This window comes from Bombina bombina, chromosome 9, assembly GCF_027579735.1.
Source record: "Bombina bombina isolate aBomBom1 chromosome 9, aBomBom1.pri, whole genome shotgun sequence".
Taxonomy (NCBI): Eukaryota; Metazoa; Chordata; class Amphibia; order Anura; family Bombinatoridae; genus Bombina; species Bombina bombina.
This window is the reverse complement of record NC_069507.1, coordinates 221,436,539-221,444,587: the sequence shown is the minus strand read 5'-3', so window position 1 is coordinate 221,444,587 and position 8,049 is coordinate 221,436,539. Positions and strand designations below refer to the sequence as shown.

The window sequence follows — 8,049 nt, the reverse complement described above, 5'->3', positions numbered from 1 at the left end:
GAGTGGGCTGTGTTTCCCTCAGAGAGGGTATATGTCTACCATCTGGGTCCTCCTATTGGAAGCGCTCATTATAGGTTATGTCACGGATACCAGGCTGCAAGTGCTAAACCTCTACCCCCTATAACCTCACCCCTGTTGTTTCTCAGTGGTTTTGGGCTCCTCAGAGCAACCACAATCCCTGGAAGCTTTGGTTTGCTTGTCTTGTAAAAAGCTGGTGTATGACCAGGAAAAACCTCCTAGGCTGGCCGGGCCCCTGGAACTCCCGGTCGGCTGCCTCACCACGGACACCCGCCTAACCCCTCTCAGGCTGTCCGGGCTATTGGAAATCCTGGTTGGCCACAGGACAGCAGGACACCCGCTAACTTTATCCCTGGTCACTCCAGCAACCATGTGCCCCAGAGCTCTGCTCTTTTGGGTATTAGTAGCCCCTAGGGAGGACAAGAGGTGGGGGAATTACCGGAGGGGAGCTGCTTTTGGGAAGCGGGGGTTTTGGACACCCCTACCCCCATAACTTCAACGGGTTGTATCTCCGGTCCCCAATAACGAATCACGCTGCTTTTTGGACTGCAGCATCTGGGGACCGCTCCCCTGAGATCACCCCAAAATCTTCACCACTGTGTCCTGGGATTCTGTGGTAGACCGCCTGTTAGATGGCCTCCAGGACTATGCCTGTGCATACCTGGATGACATCGCTATCTATAGCGAGACCTGGGAGGACCATCTGGTCCACCTAGGCATAGTCTTAGATGGTCTTCGAGCCACCGGACTAACCTTGAAGCCAGATAAGTGTACCATTAGACGCTCGGAGGTTCAATACTTGGGCCACCGAGTCGGCTGCGGTAAGCAGCGACCCGAACCGGCCAAAGTCGAGGCAGTGGCTAACTGGCCCACCCCCAGGACCAAAACACAAGTCCTTGTCTTTCTGGGTACTGCAAGCTACTACCGGAGGTTTGACCCCAATTACAGCACCCTCGCCGTACCCCTGACTGACCTGACCCGTAAACGACTTCCCGACAGGTCCTGTGGTCCCCTGAGTGTGAACAAGCCTTCCAGAGTCTTAAGCCTGCCTTAATCTCTGCTCCAGTACTGGCCGCTCCTAACCCAGCCAAAAGCTTTTCTGTCCACACAGATGCCTCCATGTTCGGGTTGGGGGCCATACTAAGTCAGGCAGACGAGGAAAGAAAGGACCACCCCGTTGCCTACCTCAGTCGAAAACTGCTACCCTGGGAAGTAGGCTATGCGGCGGTCGAGAGAGCTGGCGCTGGTATGGGCTTTGAAGAAGTTGCCGCCCTACCTCTATGGAAACCCTTCAACGTCCTCACTGACCATAATCCCCTTGTATGGCTCAACCGAGTTTCCTGGGACAATGGGAGACTGTTGAGGTGGAGCCTAGCCCTGCAGCCATTTAACTTTGACATTCAGTACCGACCGGGAAAAAGCAATGGGAATGCTGATGGACTTTCCCGGCGGACTAAAGTGGCATAAATTCCTCGGACATCCCCAGGCCGACCGTATGTGGATCTAGCCGGGCCTGCCGAACTGGAGGGGGGGAGATGTCATGGATACCAGGCTGCAAGGGTTAAACCCCTAACCCCTATAACCTCACCCCTGTTGTTTCTCAGTGGTTTTGGGCTCCTCAGAGCAACCACAATCCCTGGAAGCTTTGGTTTGCTTGTCTTGTGAAAAGCTGGTGTATGACCAGGAAAACCCTCTTAGACTGGCTGGGCCCCTGGAACTCCCGGTCGGCTGCCTCACCACCGACACCCGCCTAACCCCTCTCAGGCTGTCCGGGCTCCTGGAACTCCTGGTCGGCCACAGGACAGCAGGACACCCGCTAACTTTACCCCTGGTCGCTCCAGCAACTATGTTCCCCAGAGCTCCGTTCTTTTGGGGATTAATAGCCCCTAGGGAGGACAAGAGGTGGGGGAATTACCGGAGGGGAGCTGCTTTGGGAACTGGGGGTTTTGGACACCCCTACCCCCATAACTTCAACGGGCTGTATCTCCAGTCCCCAATAACGAATCACGCCGCTTTTTGGACTGCGGCATCTGGGGACCGAGAGCTTTCAAATGACACCCTGGTGCCGCCTCTCCCCCGGGATCGCCCCAAAACCGTCACCACTGTGTCCTGGGATTCTGTGGGACTATGGTTGCTATGGAGGCGCCGGTCAGTCTGGAAGGGCGGGAATAGCGGGAAAACTGTGGCATTGTCTCCCTGTTTTATCAAGATGTGTTTGTGTGTGTATAAAAGATGTGTGTTTGTCCCAATAAAGGCAGTTCTTTTTTTTCACCTGAATGCTAGTCTGTCTAGTCATTTAGGTGGGCTCCTGCTAGAATCACTTTCCTGGGCTACATAGGAATCACTTTCCTGGGCTACATAGGAGCTTGTTCCAGGCAGCGGAAGGACCCGTTTGGCGGAGCTACCCAGCCGGGGTAGCCAGGGATCCGTCACAGGTTAGAGATTTTTTTTTTTAATCCAATTCACATCAGCGCTATTTCTACTGCTCGGTGGCGGAGCATGGGTAAATCTTATTCCAGTTTGGGGCCGTGTTAGTCTGATGTCTTTGTGTAGTTTTTAACAGAGCTTGTGTGTCATATTTTGCTTAATATTGTTAATACATTTGGCACCAACCGCTCTATTTTTCTGGGATTCCCACACTGCGTAACTCTGTGGTGAATATGAGTCCTGTGGCGGTCGAAGTTTGATTTCCCCCCCCCCCCACCCGCAGGATCGCTTGGGCACACACTCCGCTTTCTTTCAGGCTAGACGGCCTTATCAGGGGTTTATAGTAAGTTCCTGTATTGATTGCTTTGGAACCAGTGATCCTTTTCAGGCTTATTCTGAGGTTCGTTAAGGGAAGTTTTTAACCTGTCTCATAAGACCCTAAAATGTTTCATATTATGCTTATATCTTTAATGTATATAGGTGCAATGAAGCAATCTCTCACATAGTGAGGAGCTTTTCAACTAATGTATTTGTTCTATGTAAAGATCTGATTTATATTGGTGACTTTTATGACCCTAATATGTTTAATTTCATCCTCATATTTTTATGTTTATGGGTGCAATTACTCTTTCTCTCACATGGAATCTCTTTTTAGGATTGAAAGTATACATTCCTTGGTTTATTCTCATATTCAGAATATCAGATAGACTAAGCACCTAGAGAAAATAGCACCTTTAGCTCTGAAAAAAGGCTACCTAGCCCTGATTGAGGCGCTCTAAACACACCCCTCCTATTTTATTCTCATATCCCATATTCTGTGTGTCCAAGTGTCTCTTTTCTAACCTTATCATTTCTACTGTCAGATTTTAGCGCTTTTGACATCATAGTTTGTGTTAATGTCCTATTTAATACATTTAACAAAACTCCTGTTTTTACGTCTTGGAAGGATTTGTTTTTATCCACTTGGGCAAATCCTTCTGTCAATGTTCTCCAAGTCCAGAAAGAGGACAGCCTTTTTTTTTAATTGAGTAATACTCAACCTCTATGGGAGTGATTGTTTCTGTGTCCTCATCAAATTTGGGGTTTAGGGTTTTATTCTAACCTTTTTGTGGTTCCCAGTAAAGAGGTCATTTTTCATCCATCCTCTGTCTAGTCTTCGGGGTCTTCACTAGTTTCTAAGGGTTCCGGCTTTCCAGATGGAATCTACCAGATTCGTTTTCCCGTTGATCCAGGAGGGATACTTAGGGGTCAGTTTATGACCTCTGTCATCCTGTAGGATGCATACCTACATCAGCAAGTATAATCTTTTTTTAGTTCCTGTTCTTAGCCTTTCTAGACAAGCTTTTTCAATTTGTGGCTCTGCCCTTTGGTCTCGTGTCTGCTCTAAGGATCTTTACAAGGGTTCTAGGAGCTCTGCTAGTGATGGCCAGAATGGCTGCTCCTTTCCTGGACAATGCTTTGGTTCAGGCTCCTCTTTTGGTAGTTTGCTAAGAACGACCATTGATTCATTCTATATGCAGTCCTTCCTGTTGGATCAACTTCGAACTTCGCTCTTTTCTACTTGCCTATCAAGTCCACTGCCTGTCCTTCAGTGGCTCAACTTTTGGAGGTGGTTGTCCTCCATGGTGGCTTCCTTTTGCTCACTCCATCAGCATCCTCTATGCTAGGTATGCTCAGGTCATGGACTGGTGATCCTTCTGACCTGTCCCGATTGATCATCCTGGTAGACCTTACGAGATACTTTTTCCAGTGGCTCTGTTTGGACATCCTATCTTTAGGAATGTTTCCCTGGCAGGGGAGATTTAGCCATGATTACTAAGGGGACTTTTCCAGAGGGAGGTTGGTTCATTGCTCTCCGAGTTCACTGACCTCTGCAATTTCCCCACAGGTTCGACACTCGACTGCACAATTTATGGTAGTGAGGGATTGCGTTCATAGTTTTCCCTAAATACGGTTTGAGGTCTTCTGAAGGCGCAGGGACCATGATCGTCGGAGGAGTCTTCTCATCATCATTTGGAATTGAGAGCCATCTCAATGACCTGATGGCGTAGTTTTAACTCCTTTTGTTTGATTTAGATTTCTATAGGGGTTCTGGAACTAGTACTCATGGCCTCTCTTCTCAGTTCCAAGCTGCCCAGATACAGGTCAAAATCAAGGGATCCTCAGACAGTGTTGGTGGCTGTGTATGCGGTTCCATGGCAGTTCTTTTTAATCTGTTTTTCTCCGTTTGGTCTCCTTCCCCGGGTGATCCCATAAATATTAAGAGTGGACCTCTGTTTTTCTCTTTGCTCCGGCAGAGTTTCGCAGGACCGGGTTTGCAGACTTAGTCACCCGCCACGGAAGAGAAGACATATGCACTGTGTAGAGATTGACCCCCTAGTGCTGTCCAAAAGAGGTTTTTCGGACAAGATAGTTGATTCTCTGACCCAGGCTCGTAAGCTGGTTACTAGGATCTTTTACCAGACAGGTTTGGCGCTCCTATCTGGCTTGGTGTGAGGATTGAGGCATCCCTCAGCATAAGGTGAGGATTCCTCAGATTCTTTGGTTTTCTCTGAGATGTTCTGAGGAAAGGTTTGTTGAATAGTTCTTTCAAGGGTTAGATTTCTGTCCTTTCTGTGTTTCTGCACAGGAATTTCTCTTAGCTTCCTGATGTTCAGTTCTTCTTTCAGGTCCTGATTTGTTTCAGGCCTGTGTTTGAATCCGTTGCTCCTACTTGGAGCCTTAATCTTGTTATTTGTGTTCCTCAACAGGCTCTGTTTGAGCCTATGCATTCTGTTTAAATTAAACTTTGGTCTTGGAAAGTTTGTTTTTGTTGACTATTCTGCTCGCAGAGTTTCTGAATGATATGCTTTACAGTGTGATCCTCCTTATCTGGTCTTTCATGTGGATAAGTCTGCTTTACGTACTAAGGTCTGTTTTCTGCCTAAAGTTGTCTCTGATCGCAATATCAATCAGGGAATTGTAGTTCCTTCCTTTTGTCCTAATCCTCCCTCTCAGAAAGAGCGTTTATTACACAAGCTAGATGTAGTTTGTGCCTTGAAATTCTACTTCCCCGCTACCAAGGATTTCAGTCAATCTTCTTCCTTGCTTATTTTGTACACAGGTAAGCGCAAGGGCCAGAAGGCCACTACAACTACTCTTTCCTTTTGGCTGAGGAGTATCATTTGCTTGACTTACGAGGAAGCTGGTCAGCAGCCGCCTGAGATGATTACAGCTCACTCTACACGTGCAGTGTCCGCTTCTTCGGTTTTTAAGAACAAAACTTCTATGGAACAAATCTTAAAGTCGGCTACCTAGTCCTCTCTACATACTTTTTTTTAAATTTTACAAGTTTGCTGTTTTTGCGTCAGCTGAGGCTTCCTTTGGGAGAAAAGTTCTTCAAGCGGTAGTGCCTTCAGATTAGGTCTGCCTGCCTTATTTTCCCTCCCGATTCATTCTGTGCTTGGGTATTGGATTCCCAACAGTAATGAATGAATTTGTGGACTCTCCCTGCCATTGGAAAGAAAACAAACTTTATGCTTACCTTATTTTTTTTCTTTCCTGGCTTGGAAAAACCATGAACCTGCCCTTTTATTTTAAGGTGGTGAATTTTCCTTTTCTTCAGGCACCTCTATACCCCTAGTGTTTCTCTTACTTTTCCTTATTTCTTCAGCTGAATGACTGGGGGAGTATGGGAAGTGGGAGCGATACTTATTGCTTTAGCTGAGGTGTCTTTGCCGCCTCCTGGTGACCAGGTGTTGAATTCCCAACAGTAGTGAATGAATTTGTGGACTCTCCCTGCCATGAAGGAAAGAAAATAATTTATCAGGTAAGCATACATTTCTTTCATGTAATTGGCAAGAGTCCATGAGCTAGTGACATATGGGATATACAATCCTACCAGGAGGGGCAAAGTTTCCCAAACCTCAAAATGCCTATAAATACACCACTCACCACACCCACAATTCAGTTTTATAAACTTTGCCTCCTATGGAGGTGGTGAAGTAAGTTTGTGCGTAGATTCAACGTTGACTGTTTTCTCATTAAATTTCACGAGCAAAATTAGGCTCGCAAGGGCGCAAAATGCCGAAGTTTATTGCGTCATTTTTGGCTCAAAAATATTTTTGCTGCAGTTACGTCCGATGACGCAAATTTGTAATTTCCGGCATCTTAGTTGACTCAGAGTTCCTTGCTCAAGGTTGCGTCGTGTCTTTTTCGGATGTGGTTAGCGGCAAAAACTTTTCACTTGCACTGTGTGTCATACTTGGCGCCAAATAATTTTATTATTTAAAACCCCATTTCTATGTGCCTCTTGCCTTTTTCAATGTTAGAGGGCTATGCTGTTTGCATTTTCTTCCCATTCCTGAAACTGCCATATAAGGAAATTGATAATTTTGCTTTATATGTTGTTTTTTCTCTTACATTTGCAAGATGTCTCAATCTGTTCCCGTTTCAGAAACCACTGTTGGAACCCTGCTGCCTGATAACAGTTCTACCAAAGCTAAGTGCATTTCCTGTAAATTTGTGGAGATTATATATCCAGCTGTGGTATGCAATAGTTGTCACGATAAGCTTTTACATGCAGGGAATGTATCCATCAGTAATAGTACTATGCCTGTTGTTCCTTCAACATCTGATGGAGACTGTAACAAAAAAAGACTAAGCAGTTAATTAGGAAGGTTAAAGCTCATGCAGAAGAGAAGATAGCACAGTCAGTAAAACATGGGGACAAAACATTCTTTAGATATATCAGTGAAAGAAGAAAAAATAAGTTAGGAATAGTAAAATTAAAATCAGTTGATGGTAGAATAACAGAAGGAGATAAGCAGATTGCAGACTGTCTGAATGATTACTTCTGTTCTGTTTTCACAAAAGATTGTGAAGATACAATGTCTACATTAAGGGATGCTACGAAAAATAGAAACAAGCTTAACAGTTATCTTTTTACAGAGGATGAGGTTTTGTTAGCATTATCAAAAATAAATGTTAAAAAGGCAGTGGGTCCTGATAATATTCATCCAAGGGTTTTAAAAGAACTTCGATCAGTGCTAACTGTCCCATTAACTGATCTGTTTAATCAGTCACTATTAACAGGAGCTGTCCCAGATGATTGGAGAATAGCAAATGCAATACCTCTTCATAAAAAGGACAGTAGAGAAGAATCTGGCAACTACAGGCCAGTTAGTTTAACTTCAGTAGTAGGGAAATTAATGGAAAGCCTCTTAAAAGAAAGAATTATGACTTGCATAAAGACAAACCATTTAGAGGACCAAAATCAGCATGGTTTAACTTCAGGGAGATCATGTCAGACTAATCTAATTGACTTCTTTGATTATGTAACAAAAGTATTAGACAAGGGTGGAGCAGTTGATGTAGCATATTTAGATTTCAGCAAAGCATTTGACACCGTCCCACACAATAAACTAATTCACAAACTGTATCTCTTTGGTCTAGATTAAAAAATTGTGAACTGGGTGGAATGCTGGCTTAAGGACAGAAAACAAAGTGTCTTAGTAAATGGAGTTCATTCAGCAGAGGGGGCTGTTACTAGTGGTGTTCCTCAGGGGTCAGTTCTGGGGCCTGTTTTGTTTAACATATTTATCTGCGATATCAGCAAAGGGCTAC

General features: G+C 45.1%; 1 non-coding gene across 1 annotated transcript; it reads left to right on the top strand.

Moving 5' to 3' along the window:
* The first annotated feature begins 4,225 nt into the window (after positions 1 to 4,225).
* On the top strand, positions 4,226 to 4,393 carry LOC128640622 (U1 spliceosomal RNA). Its single transcript, XR_008399361.1, has one exon. It is a non-coding gene; the product is annotated as a U1 spliceosomal RNA (small nuclear RNA).
* Positions 4,394 to 8,049: the final 3,656 nt, after the last annotated feature.